The following is a 17,207-nucleotide window of genomic DNA, read 5'->3' on the forward strand; positions in this document are numbered from 1 at the left end:
CTGAATGGGAGAAGATATTTGTAAATGACACATCTGATAAAGGGTTAGTATTCAAAATACATAAAAACTGATATTACTCATTACCCAAAAAACAATCCAGTTAAAAAATGGGCAGAAGAGATGAATAGACATTTCTCCAAAGAAGACACGATGGCCAACAGACACATGAAGAGATGCTCAACATCACTCACCATCAGGGAACTGCAACTCTAAACTACAATGAGATATCACCTCGTGCACTGTAGGTAAGAATGCAAACTGGTACAGCCACTACGGAAACCAGTATAGTTTCCTCAAAAATGTTAAAAATAGAACTACCCTATGATCCAGTAATCATGCTACTATTTACCCCAAAAATATTTTTTCAAAGGGATACATGCACCCCTATGTTTATTGAAGCATTTTTTACAATAGCCCAACTATGGAAGCAACCCAAGTGTCCATCCATAGATGAATGGATAAAGATGTGTGTGTGTGTGTGTGTGTAATGGAATATTATTCAGCCATAAAAAAGAATGAAATCTTGCCATTTGCAATGACATGTGTGGATCTATAGGGTGTAATGCTAAGTGAAATAAGTCAGTTCAGAGAAGGAGGACAAATACTTTATGATTTCACACATATATGGAATTTAAGAAACAAAACAAATGAGCAAAGGGAAAAAGAGAGAAAAACCAAGAAACAGACTCATAACTATAGAGAACAAACTCACAGTTACCAGAGAGAAGTTGGGTTTGGGAAGATGGGGGAAGTTGGGGATGGTGATTAAAAAATACATTTACCATGATGAAATATAAAATAAAATATAAAAAATAAAATAAAATAAAATAATAAAATAAAAAGAAGTAAAACAATAAAATAAAATAATACAATACAATAAAATTACTTCCTCAAAAAAAAAAAGAAACAATTAAATTGAGCACATTCATTTTCAAGGCTTTAGCTAATGAAACAACAAAAAAAAAAGAACTAAATACATATATATATCTGCACATCTGTGCCCAGAAAACTGCCTGATGGATAACAAGGTAACTATCCAAATACAAGATTAATAAGTAGCCTGTCAATTTTTAAAATCAAAATACTTATAAAATGGTTAACATTTTACTGTGTTATTATTTACAGAAAATTACTAATGATTTTCAATGTTACAATTTCAAGTAGCAGATGTTGAGTTTGCTAGATTTTTTTATTAACCCCTAAAACAATTTCTAAAAGGAATATAAAAATTTTATTACATTCCATTACCAGATGTTCAGGGAGATGTCATTTTTTAAAAATTCATTTTAATTGATTTTTTTTTCACTAAAATATGTTGTAAAATGAGTGGGAAGTGAGTTAGAAACCGAAACTACAGTATTTCTTTACACAAAAAAAATATTTATTGTAAAACAATTCAATGTAAAGTTTTCAGTGATGAGTGCTACATAGGAAATATAATAGGAACTAAATCAGTGAACTGAAAAAACATGGAAAACATTTTTATCATTACAAATTTTTGAACACCACCTAAAATATTTGCCAGTGTTGTGTTACTAATAGAAAAATTCAATGAAAAAGATCAGGCTTATAAATAGTCTCTTTCCAAAATATCTATGCTAGAACAAATTAGAAATTTTGGAATATACCCTAACTTCCCAACTCTGGATATCCCATATGATCACGGAATTTTATTCTTTGAATGAGATTATGACTTATTAGTACATTTTCAGATTTTTGTTTTATTGCAAAAGGTGTCAAAAAAAATTAAAGTGGACATACCTTCCCCCACATTCACATCCAATATTTACCAAACAAGAAGTTTCTTTCTGCCATCAAATCTCCACACTTACTGCAACCATATTCACTAGCTTGTCTCCCACGGAGACCCAAAGGACAGGTGCACCACTTATTTAAATGCTCTTCTCTCATCTATTTTAAGTCCTTTACCCCAAAAAAATTATTAGCTAATTTTTTTCAACTACTTCCTTTCTGTTCCTGTCTATTGACTATTTTCTAGCATTTTAAAATGTTCAAGTATCTTTCATTAGAAAAAAAATTATTCTCCCAAATCCTTTCCAAAACCAGCTCTCTCTTCTCTTCACAATGCTCCAAACTGTTGTCTCTATTAGGAATCATGAAACTTTTCTGTAAAGAGCCAGTATGTAAATATCTTAAGCTTTGTGAACTATATGGTTTCTGTTTCAACTACTCTTTGCCACTGTAGGTTGAAGAGTCATAGATAATACATAACAAAGTGAGTGTGGTTGTGTTCCAATGAAACTTTATTAGTGGACACTGATATTTGAATTTTTTTTTGTTTTATTTTATTATGTTATGTTAATCACCATACATTACATCATTAGTTTTTGATGTAGTTTTCCATGATTCATTGTTTGCGTATAACACCCAGTGCTCCATTCAGTATGTGCCCTCTTTAATACCCATCACCAGGCTAACCCATCCCCCACCCCCCTCCCCTCTAGAACACTCAGTTTGAATTTAATGTAATTTCCACATGTCAAAGATATTCTTTTCTTTCCTTTTTTTTTTTTCAAGCTTTAAATAAATGTTCTTTCTATGCACCAAATTCCTCAAGCCAAAACTCTATGAGCCAACTCTCTCTCACAACTCTTCTCACTATCAATCAGCAAGTCTGGGTCAAGTGTCAGGACTTCCTGAATCCATCTACTTTCCAAGCCACTACAAGCATCCTAGCCAAAGTCATCATTGTCTTCTACTTCCAAGTGCTCTCTTTTGCCCCACAATCTAATCTCCACTAAGCAGAGTGTTTTCTTAAAACAAATTCAATTGCATCATTTCTTGACTTAAAACTCTCCAATAGATACTTATCACATTTAGAATAAAATCAACATTCTTTACATTGGCTTACAAAGGGCCAGGTGATCTGGTCCCTGTTTACCTCTGAATTATTTTAGCTCATCTACCATCATATCATTGCCTCTGCCACTATTCCGGTTTTCTTTCTATTTTCTTGCTTCTACCTTAAAGTAGTTCAGCTAGCTTTTCCTTCTCGCTTGAACTCTTTCTCCTGATCTTAATATGACTAGCTCCAGCTAATAGCTTAATTATCATTTCTTCCTTAGGATCTGTACTGGCCCAAACCTACAAATCTAATACAGCTAACTCATGCAAAGCATAGCATTTATAACTACCAGATATGCTTCTTGTTTATACATTAAGTTGTTTCCCAGCATGTAGGCCAGTATCAGGTCTGATTATATAGTTTACCATCCAAACTGGAATAATTTGTGAATATAAGAAGGAGCTATTAATAGTTACACTATAACAAGCTTGAAACAGGGCTGTCCCAAGCAAAGACAATATTGATTCAACAAAGGTCTGGCAGCAAATATTTTGAATAAATAAACTCTCTGCCTATTTTCCTTAAGAAATTGCATATTCTGATACAGATGAACTTAAGTTATTCTGATTGTAATACATAGTGAAGTTTCATTTTATGGAAAATAAGCATAATGGGTGTCCTTATGTTCACAACCATAATCTTTGTTACAGCACTAATCATTACATTATAAAGAAAACTAGAAAACAAGATTAAAGTAATTCTCCTTAATGACCAACTCTTTGTCTTATAAAGAGAAAGTAGGCTTTGAAATTGAGATTTTTGACATAAAGAAATTACTTTCATTATAAATAAATAATATTTTAATAACAACATTTATGTGACATAACTTAAGAATGATATACAAAAGTTTTAAATGTTTAAGTTTACCTTATTATACTAAACTTCCAATTACCAATAGATATATTTCAACTGCTTTCTTTGATATACAATTTAAGTGGTCTTTAGTAAAAATTCAGTAAGACAGTACAAATTGATCACAAAAAATTTCACTCTCTTGCTTGCAGTCATTTTTCCTTTGTCTTCCATATTCCACCATTATATCTTGTTTAAAAATGATATAAAAACTTTGATTCAAAACTAACCTTATAAATTATTAATAAAACAGAAAAAACTGAAAAAGCAACCCAGAGAATTTATTTTTCCTGGTCTGTTCCTTGAATAAGCCTGCTGCTGCTTGATTGTAAAATTTTTCTATGCCTCTCAGTCACCTGTATATTCATACATTTTTACTCATTACATTTGTTTCGCTGTCGTAGTCATTAAAATTTTAAAACTTAAATGGCAATAGCCAAGCTCTATAATTCATGAAATCGAGTTCTTTCTCCTCTTTCTACTAAAAGAGTGACTTAAAAAAAAATTTATATTATTTTTCATTGTTAATGTCTAATTATAACATGAAGTCATATTTATATAATATGGAACAATAGAGAATACATTCTAGAAAAATATTTAACAATACTCCTAAAACAAACAAAATATTTTTTTAAATTTTATTTTATTATGTTATGTTAATCACCATACATTACATCATTAGTTTTAGATGTAGTGTTCCATGATTCATTGTTTGCGTATAACACCCAGTACTTCATGCAGTATGTGTCCTCTTTAATACCCATCACTGGGCTAACCCACCCCCCACCCCCTCCCCTCTAGAACGCTCAGTTTGTTTCTCAGAGTCCATAGTCGCTCATGGTTTGTCTCCCCCTCCGATTTCCCCCCCTTCATTTTTCCCTTCCTACTATTTTTTTTTTTTTAACATATAATGTATTATTTGTTTCAGAGGTACAGGTCTGTGATTCATCAGTCTTACACAATTCACAGTGCTCACCATAGCACATACCCTCCCCAGTGTCTATCACCCAGCTACCCCATCCCTCCCACCTCCCACCACTCCAGCAACCCTCAGTTTGTTTCCTGAGATTAAGAATTCCTCATATCAGTGAGATCGTATGATACATGTCTTTCTCTGATTGACTTATTTTGCTTAGCATAATACCCTCTAGTTCCATCCACATCGTTGCAAATGGCAAGATTTCGTTTTTTAGTGGCTGAATAATATTCCATTGTGTTATACATATACCACATCTTCTTTATCCAACAAACAAAATCTTTTTTAATGATAACAGTCTGAGTCCTTCAAAAAAATGGAGTATGAGTCATGTGGTCTTTGTGTCATTACTTTACTAGGCAGTCCCACCCAAGGAAAAAGCAGTGGGGAGTAAGATAGTAGATGAGAGAGGGATGCATCATGTAATTGGAGGACTATATAACTGACTGTTCCTTCCTGTGGGATCATCACCCTAAAATATCATAAATTTTAGGCATCTTCAATAATACTAAGAAGGAGAATAGAATGCATCCAGTAGTTTCCAGATCTTTCTGGTCAGAGGTGTGCCTCATGGGCATTTAGTTCTTTGCATGCTGGCCTTAACAGCACCAATAGGCAAACCCTAGTGGGAGGGGGTAGGGTCAGAGTCACCAGAAAATGTGCTGTTCAACTACAGATGCTAAGATTTGGTTGAAGCTCACACTATAGTGGTCATCACAGCCACAATTGGAATGAGAGACAGGTAAAACCAAGAGGTAACATGATTTTTTTCCCTTAACATTTTTAGTGTATTCAGCATTTTATTTTGAAAAATAAATTTTGAAAACAGTGACTAACCAAAGGTACTTGATTTATCTTTCCTTTTGTACAGCTCCTCATAGCTCTTTTCTGTCTGCTAGAAGGGAATGCTGCCTGATTCATGAATTATTGAATAAAGCCAATGAGATCTTTAAAATTTATTCAGCTGAATTTTGTTTTTTAACATTATGAAACTATAAATTAAGTAATAGTATACTATTGACACAGGAACTGAACAAAGTATAGAAACAGATTCAAGTATATGTGATATTATTTTATATGATAAAGGATTTTTTTCAGATGCAGGCTTAAGATAGATTATTAAATTAATCATGTATTGCCACTAGCCAATCTTTCTAAGAAAAAACTAAGCCTTTAACTTACATCAAAATTAATTTCACATGAACTACAGATTTACAAGTAGGGGAAAAAGAAAGTACAAAAGTACTGGAGAAAAAATAGAATAAATATATGTGATATTGTAACGTAAGAAACCTTCCAGGTGCCTGGGTGGCTCAGATGGTTAAGCGTCTGCCTTAGGCTCAAGTCATGATCCCAGGGTCCTGGGATTGAGCCCCACATCTGGCTCCTTGCTCAGTGGGAAGCCTCCTTCTCCTTCTGCTTGCTGCTCTCCCTGCTTGTGCTCTCTCTCTTTTCTGCTTTTTGTCTCTCTCTGACAAGTACATAAATAAAATCTTTAAAAATATAGAGAGAGATATAAATAAATCAAACACAAGATGTAAAATCGATAATGGACCATCACCAAGTAGGGCATCCTTTACAATGCAAAGTAGTTTAACATGTAAATAGCAATCAATATAATGCTCTATATCAATTGGAAAAAAAGACAAAATGTTATGAACATTTTCATAAGTGAGGAGAAAGCATTTAACAAAATGCAATTGCCATTTATGATTAAATCTCTCAACAAACTAGGATTAGAAGGGAATTCAGTAACTTAATAAGGACATATGTGAAAAATCTAGAGCCAACATCATATTTAACTGTAAAAAATAGCCACTTTCCCCTAAAGAAAGGAAAAAGCACAATGCCTGCATTCACCACTTCCAATCAATATTGTACTGAACAGCCAAACACTAGTGCAATAAGATAAGCAAAAAAAAGCCAAAGTTTTACAGATTAAAGAGGAAGAATTAAAACTGTCTATATTTTTAAGTTACATAATTATTGAATATATGAAATCTTAATGAATCAAAAAAATTATTTTGAGAATAAGTGAATTTAGCAAGTTAGCAATATGTAAATCTAATCTACAAAAATCAATGCATCTCTATATATTAGAAAATATTTGAAAAGCCAAATTTGAAAGTTTACATTTATATTAACCTTAAAATACAGACAAGAATAAAATTCTTAGGAATCAATAAATATAGGAAAAGATGTGTAAAATCATTTCCCCAAAAATTCCAGGCAACAATGAGATTGAAAGACTTGGTATTATTAAAATGTCATTTTTCACTAACTTGATTTATAGAATCAGTGCAATATCAACTAAAATGTCAATAGATTTTCTATAGAAATTGAGAAGGCACTTAATAATGTATATGGAAATGCAAGTAATCTAGAATGACCAAAGCAATTTTAAAAGAGAACAAAGCTGAAAGGAATCACAATACCAGATTTCCAGACTAACTAGAAAGCTACAAAAATTAAGACACTGTCATATCAGTATAAAAGCAGAATATATACCAGTGAAACAGAAGAGATTTTCAAGAAATAAAACTAGTGATTGTGTGTAGATTTTTTATGGCAGGTTGTTTGATTTTTTACTTTAAAAATCAATTGAATGTGGAGAGACATTTTCAATAAATGGTGTTGGACACTGGATTATTCGTATTTAAAAAATGGACATCAATCCTTATTTTACCCATAGATAAAAATTAAATCAAAAGTATTATAAGTCTAAATGTAATAGCTAAAAGTATTTTATTTCTAAAATAAAACATAGAAAATATTTTTTTTTTTTTTTTTAAAGATTTTATTTATTTATTTGAGAGAGAGAATGAGATAGAGAGAGCATGAGAGTGGGGAGGGTCAGAGGGAGAAGCAGACTCCCTGCTGAGCAGGGAGCCCGATGTGGGACTCGATCCCGGGACTCCAGGATCATGACCTGAGCCGAAGGCAGTTGCTTAACCAACTGAGCCACCCAGGTGCCCAGAAAATATTTTTACTTAAGGTAGGCAATGTTTCTTTAGATAAGACAGAAAATATAGACCATAAAATACTAATAAATTTGACTTTATTAATATTAAAAACTTTTCCTTTAAAGACAGTATTAAGAAAATTAAAATGCAAGCCACTAGATGGGAGAAATATTCTTCTAACTTTTATCTGGTAAATGACTCATACTCAGAATATATAAAGAACTCTTATGTTCAATAATAATTTTTTTAAATGGTGAAAAATGGGATACAGATTTATAAAATCATTTCACACACACACGCATTTTATAAGAAAAAGATAAACAATTGTCCAGTAAGAATATACTGACTCATTAAAGGACATTGAGTTTCAAATTTGGCAGTTTTATCTATCCCCCTTTTAAAATGCACACACATAAAAAAAATAAAAAAAAATAAAATTAAGAAAAGGGGCGCCTGGGTGGCTCAGTCGGTTAGGCGTCTGCCTTCAGCTCAGGTCATGATCTCAGGGTCCTGGGATCGAGCCCCGCATCGGGCTCCCTGCTCTGCGGGAAGCCTGCTTCTCCCTCTGCCCCTCACCCTGCTTGTGTTCCCTCTCTCACTGTCTCTCTCTGTCAATTAAATAAACGAATAAAATCTTTTAAAAAAATGTATAAAATGCACACACATACACACCCCTATGCATTAGTGTTTACTGACCATGTACATGTTGCCTATCATTTATAGGCTAATATACACTCTTATATTAGAATCACTGAAATTAAAGAAAAAAGACTGACAATAACAAGTGTTGGTGAGGATATGGAATAAATGGGACTGCTATTTAATATCTCACTTTGGTACATCCCACTGCTGGTAGGAATTAATAATGATATGACTCATGAATCACAGAACTGTACCTCTGAAACAAATAATACATTATATGTTAAAAAAAAAAAAAGATAGTAGGAAGGGAAAAATGAAGGGAGGGAAATCGGAGGGGGGGATGAACTATGAGAGACTATGGACTCTGAGAAACAAACTGAGGGTTCTAGAGGGGAGAGGGGTGGGGGGGTGGATTAGCCTGGTGATGGGTATTAAAGAGGGCACATACTGCATGGAGCACTGGGTGTTATACACAAACAATGAATCATGGAACACTACATCAAAAACTAATGATGTAATGTATGGTGATTAACATAACATAATAAAATAAACTTTTAAAAAAAGATGAAGTCAGAAAAAAAAATAATGATATGACTGTTTGGGGAAACTATTTGGCAATTTCTTAAAAAGCTAGACATACACCATTCTTATACCCAGTCATTTTACTCCAAGTGTTTATCCAAAAGAAATGAAAATATATTTCTGAAGAAATGTTTTTAATAACATTGAATGGAATATTCCTAATACCAAAAGAACGGATTATTTATATCAGTATGGATTCATACAGCATGGACAAATCTTAATGCTGATCGAAGGAACTCAGGCAGGCATGAAAAAATACATATAACATGATTTCATTTTAGAAAATTACAGGAAGTACAATACAATTTACAGTTACAAAAAGCAATTCAGCAGTTGTCTGGACCCAGGAGCAGAGAAAGGGATAGATGCAATGGGGCTTGAGAAATGTTTTGAAGGTGATGGCAATGTTCTCTACCTTTTTGAGGAAATGCTTTCTCAAGTGTATACTACTCTAAAAAGTCATTAAATGGTTAACTTCAGTGGATGCAACCTGTTGTATGCAAATTTTATAACAGTAAAGTTGATTAAATAAAAGATGCATACTATAAAGCCTAAAAGGTTGAAAATCATAGCATTAAGAATATAGATGAAGGTGCTTAGAAGTCCCCAAATAACTTAATGTCTTGATAAATTGAACAGAACAAAACATTATGTGTTTTCAGTTGGTAAAAGAACTTAAAATGCCCTTGTTTGCCATCTTATCACAAAGGCTTTATGATCACACACTGATATAATAAGCCAAAGACCACCAAAATACTCTGCCTCACTTTAATAGAAATTTTTTTTTCAATCACATAAACTGGAACAATATAATACAATGAACAAATTTTGTGATTCATTTTTTATTAAGAGAGAGGAATTGGCTGAAATATAAAGGGTAGAAACTGTTGTGCAAGAGATGTCTCAGAAATGAATTTTTTAAAGCATAGAATCTACCCCCAGAAAGAGACAAAAACAAAAAATTTAAATAAATAAAAAATCAAATTCTGTAATACACCACTAAAACACTTTATATTGTAATGCTATAGTCAATATATTTTTATAGTACCTGTAAATTATACAGAATATAAATCTCTGAAACAATAGAATGCTACATTAGAAGACTTTAAAAATTTCACAACATATAAAATCATATCCCAGAGAGAAATTTGCTCATTATTTCATTTTTGCAAAAAGTATTTTTTTCTGCCTTTATCTCTATATTCTTTTCTTTACCATGTATCATTTATTGCTGATATTTGAAAAGTCTGCCCTATGAACAGGCTCAACATTAGCAAGAAGTCACTATTGTCTCCTTGCTCTGCAGGTTGGTGATCTATTTTTGGGTTCTAAACCCCTGCTACTTTCTAAGCCATTCAATTGTCAAAGAAATAATTCTTTGTTCCACTTTGAGATAGAGTACCAATGTCTGGTCATGAATCACTTAAAAGATAAAAAAATCTTCACAGGAAACAGAAAATGATAGGTTTTCTCCGATATAATAAATATATAATTTAGTAAGAACTTAGTTTTTGAAAATTTTTATCTTAGTACTGTTAAAATAAAACATATGTAGTGAAGAATTATATACTTTTTGTTAAAATATAATAGGCATATTTAACATATGTACAGACTGTATTTTATGTATGTTTATATATGATATATATTATATATTGTATTATAAACGTTTATAAGAGTTATGCCTTATATAATAACAACTAAAAAAACTGTTTTTTAAGTGACTTATTTTTAATATTTATATATGGATAATAACCTGGTTAGAAAGAAGTTGTATAGGTAATGGAGATCATTGTAGAGCAAATATTATTTTATTCCATAGAAAAAGAGCCTAACATGGACTACAGAAACAATTTGCTCAGATTGGAAGATGAATCTAGGAGGTTCTCTTTTGTAGTAGACATACCTCCACCATAGGTCTGCTAAGCTAGGAAAGGCATAAAGCACAGTAGTTGAGAGCCTCATATTTGAAATCAGACAAACCCAGCATTTACTAGCTGTGAGACCCTGAGAAAGTACTTTTACTCCCTTCAACCCCAGCTTCTTCAGCTATAGGATAGAAATAATGGTATGTATCGCACGGAATTTCTGCAAGGATTCGGTATTATCACATATGGAAGCATTTAGTGTAGTGACTGACATATAGTAAATGCTCAATACATGAGGCCTTTTAGTCCAAAAATTACTCTCTCTAAAAAACTGCAAATTGGTTCTAATAAATGCTTTTTTAAAAATTGCAAAACTCAATGTCAGAAGGAAGACCCTGAAGCAAGTACTTTTATTAATAAATTAAAAACAATTAAGTAGCATTATACAACCTGCACAAGATAAAACAATGTTTTGAAAGCAAATATATAATTATGCTCAAAATAAGGAGCCCCTTTATTTTACATTTGAATAATTTTTAAAATTTTTTGAACAACTTTATTTCAATAATTAGGAACAAAATCAACTTCAGCATATGCCCTACTTCCTAGTCTAGCTGCATGTTCAGAATGTCTTTCCATGAATTACATTTAAACAAAACTACAGTTTTTTGTTTTAGTTTCTGTAAGATTTTATTTATTTATTTGAGAGAGAGAGAGCACACTCACTCAGGGGGAGTGGCAGAAGCAGGCTCCTTGCTGAGCAGGGAGCCCAATGCAGGGTGGGGGGTGGCAGGGCTCAATCCCAGGACCTTGGGATCATGACCTGAGCCGGATGCAAATGCCTATCCAACTGTGCATCGATGCATACAAGTTTGTAGTTAAAATAAAATAAAAATTAAAGCCAGGAAGATATGAGAAGAAAATATCTATAAATCATAGCCTAGTATATCCAAAAAAAAAAAAAAGAATGGATGGGTAGATAGGTGATAGATCGTTCAAACAAACTGGAATGAGAAATTCTTGGAAAAATCTCCTTCATGGGGTTGAGAACCAGAAAACCCATGTCATGACTCTCATGGGAAGCTGAAATGATTAGTAGAATGTGATTATTATCTGTTCATAATAAACAAGTTATCCCAGGATCAACACATGACCCTTCCCGGAGAAAGGTGGACTGCATATTCTGAGGGTAGAAAATTTTTTTTTAATTTTTTTAAAAGATTTTATTTATTTATTTGACAGAGAGAGAAAATACAAGTAGGCAGAGTAGCAGGCAGAGAGAGAGGGAGAAGTACGCTCCCCACTGAGCAGGGAGCCACCCAGGCGCCCCTGAAGGTAGAAAACTTTAAATGTCCACAAATTCCCTGGTAAAGAAAGTCCTCTTTGATAGGAAACAATGCATGTTCCTTTTTACATATCTGTAATATAATAGGGATAAAGTATTTCAGGGAACAACATTATAACATAATAACAAAACATAATAACATAAACAGTATTTTTATTTGAAAATAAAAGATCACATGAACTCCCATTTCACCTTTAACAATTACAAAAATAGATTTAATACATCTCACTTCCTCCCCCATCACAGCATTTGCTAAGCAATCATCAAATGACAATAACACCAGTTGGGGAGAACTTGAGAAAATGCCTGAAGAATTCCATCTCCAGGAAAGGAGTGAGAAAACGGAAGTTATATTTGGCTAGCTCTTAGCATTATAATTAAAACAGGATAAATGAAGATAATCTGAACACCCATGTCTCATTAAATCTTTTAATTACTACTTCATTGTCATCAAAAGAATCAAAGTATGTGTCTTATATAGAGTGTAGGGATTCTCAAATTCGATAGATCTAGTATCCCTTAAGTCAAAGAGAAAAAGACTAACAACTTCATTTTAAAATGAGAAGAGATATAAACAAGCAATTTACAAAAGACGCCAACGGCCAATAAACACGGAAAGAGGCTCAGTCTTAAATCTACTCAAGGAAATTCAAATTAACATAGCTATAGTATACAATATTTGCCCAGTCAACCTAGCAGAAATGGCTAGAATTAATTATTGATAACTTCAAAGATATTTAAGGACATGGACTAATGGGCATTCTCTTAGAGCAAAAGTATAATTGGTTAAAGCCTTTTAGGAAAACATTTTATCAGTATCTATCAAAATGTTAAGTCAGATATATCAAAATTTTGACCCAGTAATTTCATTTTTAAAAACTATGTGCAGATAGGTGTTAAATGTCTCTTTTCTAAGAGATAAAACAGAAAAAAAAAAAAAAAATTGGCCCACTCATCCATTATATAAATGCAGTGACCAATCAGGGATGTGTTGGACTCATTTAGCAACAATTTCTTGCAACTAGTCTGCAAGCAGGGACATTGAAAAAAATTCAGAGTCGGAATGAGACTAGAAAAGTAATTTTTAAAATATAGTCAAAGATGTATGTGTGGGAGCAAGGGGTATCTGAGAATGTCTCTACCTTCTGCTCAGTTTTGCTGTGAACCTAAAATGGCTCTAAAAAATAAAGTCTAATATAAATTAATTTTAATATAGTAAAGAGAGTTTTTTACTCCAGAAAAATAAATCCCTACCCCTTACAGTTAATACTATCAATAGTTGTATAGCCCTGTGAATAATTTCTGGAAAATCTTTTCATCTGAGAAAATGATGTATTTATTTCACCATCTCTGAAAAGTCTCCTTTCCTCTGCCATGAACAAAACATCATTATCTCTGAGCTATATTTTGGCAATTTTCCTTAAATTATAGCATAGGATATTCTATTACACAATTATATGGGCCCTATTTACATTGCAATTGCCCTCTATGGGTATCACTCACGTAAGATACATATGCACAGCACAGTCTCCTGGGTTTAAGTCTGATGTGAGACTGCTCAATGATGCTAGATCCTACTGGCTAAATTGATTAAAAGGAGATATCAGGGGAAAGAAAAAAATAATGGAATGCTAGGTAAAAACAAAAACAAAACAGACTTCTTTGCATAAAGCCACATAATCTTTATGGATAACATCAGGGAAGGATAAGCTTAGTGTTATATGTCTTCTTATCCGCAGCTCTGGGTGATTCGCATTTATTAACCCAGGTAGTTTCCTCAGGTATTGTAATGAGAAAATTTGGTAAATGTAGGGAGTCTGTTTCTCCAATTAAAGCATGTCTTATTGTTTCTGCCTTATATAGCTAAGTGAATAAATATATTTCTTGTTCTTTTCATTTCATTCAAGAAACTTCATATCCTTTGACTGGGTCTCTTGGAATCTTTTTATGAATCATATCATTGTCTTTTAGTGACAAGCCTATGTCGCTAAATAACATAAAGTTATTAGTTCAAAAATGTCTTATTACCTCTTCTTTTTTCTAAATGAAAAAAAAAAAAAAAACCTGGGAATTTTTTTATCCTTCAAGATGGAAGTTTGAATAAATTGCATTATGTTTATACTACAGTATTGTATCTAGTCATAAAAGAAGTGAGGCTATATTTATTGACATAGTTAAAATTCTAAGATAAATAGTGAAAATAGTATTTTATAGTATGAGGTGTATATAAAGAGATAGATTAGATAAATAGGCAGAGAGAGAGACAATAGATAGATATAAAAATAAACTACTTTTTTGCAGATTTTACAAGAAAAGGTCCAAATGCATGAATATCAGAGGTTCGATGAAGAGCAGATACAGTTTGGGGAAAAGAAGAAAGGCAGATTCATACACTCTCCAGGGTTTTTAGCTAATGCCACTTGAACATGTCTATGAATGCACAGAGATTATGCCTTGATGGGAAACCTTGGGATTCACCAGTAGAAGTAGTATGATCATCATACTTTGTCTGAAGAATATTTCAGTTGGGCTCTACCTGTGTAGCTCATTAAAATAGAATTTTGGGGGCACCTAGGTGGCTCAGTTTGTTGGGCGACTGCCTTCGGCTCGGGTCATGATCCTGGAGTCCCAGGATCGAGTCCCGCATCGGGCTCCCTGCTCGGCGGGGAGTCTGCTTCTCCCTCTGACCCTCCCCCCTCATGCTCTCTCTCTCATTCTCTCTCTCTCTCTCTCAAATAAATAAATAAAATCTTAAAGAAAAAAAAATAAAATAAAATAGAATTTTGAGTATTCTAAAATACACTACCATCAATGTTTTGGAGCCGGTCCCCTAGCCTGAGAAATAAGCTCTATACAGATCTGTGGAAAGATTACTCCCCCCTCCACCCGCCGCCCAGTTCTAGTGCTCCCCTGCATGCTAAATTTGATTATTTCTCTTACAAATGTAAGCAACACTTTCTTTCTGCAGGGGATGTTTCTTTTGCGCCCAAGCTTTGGGGCATATTTGGCTTTGCTAGACTTCATCTTTTTTATCATGACAACTTCAGATGAATTCTTCAAATGATTCTAGCATTCAGCTGATACAGAATGTCTTATTGATTCTGTATAGTTAGTGGGGGATTGCTTGAGCCATCTTTGTCCCTGAAATTCTTTACACTTTGAGATATTTATAAATCTGTATTTCATCCTCTAACCCACCGAGGTCCCTGAGAAACGATCTGAATTATTCTTCTCCACACCGTGGGCAGATTGCTCCAAAGATATTTTTATGGTAGGGTTGTGTACTCGTGTACTCCATTATTTTTTTCACTGGTCAAACTGTGGATTCGTCAAACTGACATTCATAATTGTTTGAGCTCTGCACCAGATTTTCTTGGATCCATTTTTTTTTTCAAGTTTGTATTTAAATTCCAGTTAGTTAATATACAGTGTAGTATTAGTTTCAGGTGTAGAATTTAGTGATTTAACACTTCCATACAACATCCAGTGCTCATTATAACAAGTGCCCTCCTTAATCCCCATCACCTATTTAACCCATCCTCCACCCACCTCCCTTCTGATAACTATCAGTTTGTTCTCTATAGTTAAGAGTGTGTTTCTTGGTTTTGCTCTCTTCTTTTCATCCTCTGTTCATTTGTTTTGTGTCTTAAATTCCACATATGAGTGATATTATATGGCATTTGTTTTTCTCTGACTGACTTATTTTGCTTAGCGTAATACACTCTAGCTCCATCCACGTTGTTGCAAATGGCAAGATTTCATTTCTTTATGGCTGAGTAATGTTTCATTGTGTATATATATATATATATATATATATATATATATATAATTTCTTCTTTATCCATTCATTAGTCTCTTGCATCCACTTTCTTATCAGGCATTTGTTTTCAAGCTTGCCTTTGTATACAACAAAGGACTGAGAAGGAAAAGACAACCAGCTTTGCAACTATTTACTCACTTTTAACATAGATCATCTCATTTTTTTTTTTTTTAAGATTTTATTTATTCATTTGACAGAGAAAGAGAGAGCACAAGAAGGGCGTGCGGCAGGGAGAGGGAGAAGAGGCTTTCTGCTGAGTAGGAAGCCAGATGCGGGGCTCGATCCCAGGACCCTGGGATCATGACCCAAGCTGAAAGCAGGCGCTTAACCCACTGAGCCACCCAGGTGCCTTAGGTCATCTATATTCAAAAAAGAACATAGAACATAAGTAGAATAAATACGGTTACAGACTTAATTGTGTTCCCTTCAAATTCATATGTTGAAGTCCTAACCCCCAGTAGTTCATAAGATGACTGTATTTGGAAAGGGTATATAAAGAGTTGGCTTAATTATAATAAAGTCATTAGGCTATGCCCTGTCCAATATGACTGATATCCTTGTAGGAAGAGGGAAATTGGACACAGACACATAAGGAAGGAAGATGACATGAAGACATTAAGAAAAGATGGCCATGTGCAAGCCAAGAAGAGAGGCCTGGAACAGATCCTTCCCTCATGACCTTCAGAAGGAACTAACCCTGCAGACTACTTGACCTTGGACTTCTAGCCACCAGAGCTGTGAGGTAATAAATGTATGCTCTGTAAGTCACCCAGTCTGTGGTACTTTGTTATGCCAGTCCTAGAAAACTAGTATAGATGCTATGTGTTTTTAAAAACAGCAATGCCAAGGAGTGTTGAGATCTGAATCAACATTAATTTGTAGGCAAGGTTTACCATAATCTTTTAGAATTTTTTTGTTCTCTTAGTATTCCTTAGTGAAATGCTTTCTTCAACCATGGAAATATTGCTTGAGTGCTGAAGGCTCTTAAAATTGGGTCTACTGTTATTCTTTGTCATATTTCCTCTTCACTTTTAGATAGCCTGAGTTTTTCCCTTATTCTCCTTCATTTAAAATTCTTTATGGTATAGGATTTACGAAGCTACTTAGTCATTTTTGCTGTTTTCAATTTGTCACAGGAACAAAGTAATAGGATTAACATTTGAAGACAGACTAGCATTTGTAGTAGGCTCTTTAAGCAGATGACGTCTAGCTGATTGACTCAATACTTTGAAAATCAGTTCCAACAAGTGGTGAAGAACTTTAATTTAGTGGGGTCAGTGAGCCATGTGACCTAAC

Source organism: Mirounga angustirostris, unplaced genomic scaffold, assembly GCF_029215605.1.
Source record: "Mirounga angustirostris isolate CCGP_5_RB_7025 unplaced genomic scaffold, mMirAng1.0.hap1 SCAF_4, whole genome shotgun sequence".
Lineage (NCBI taxonomy): Eukaryota > Metazoa > Chordata > Mammalia > Carnivora > Phocidae > Mirounga > Mirounga angustirostris.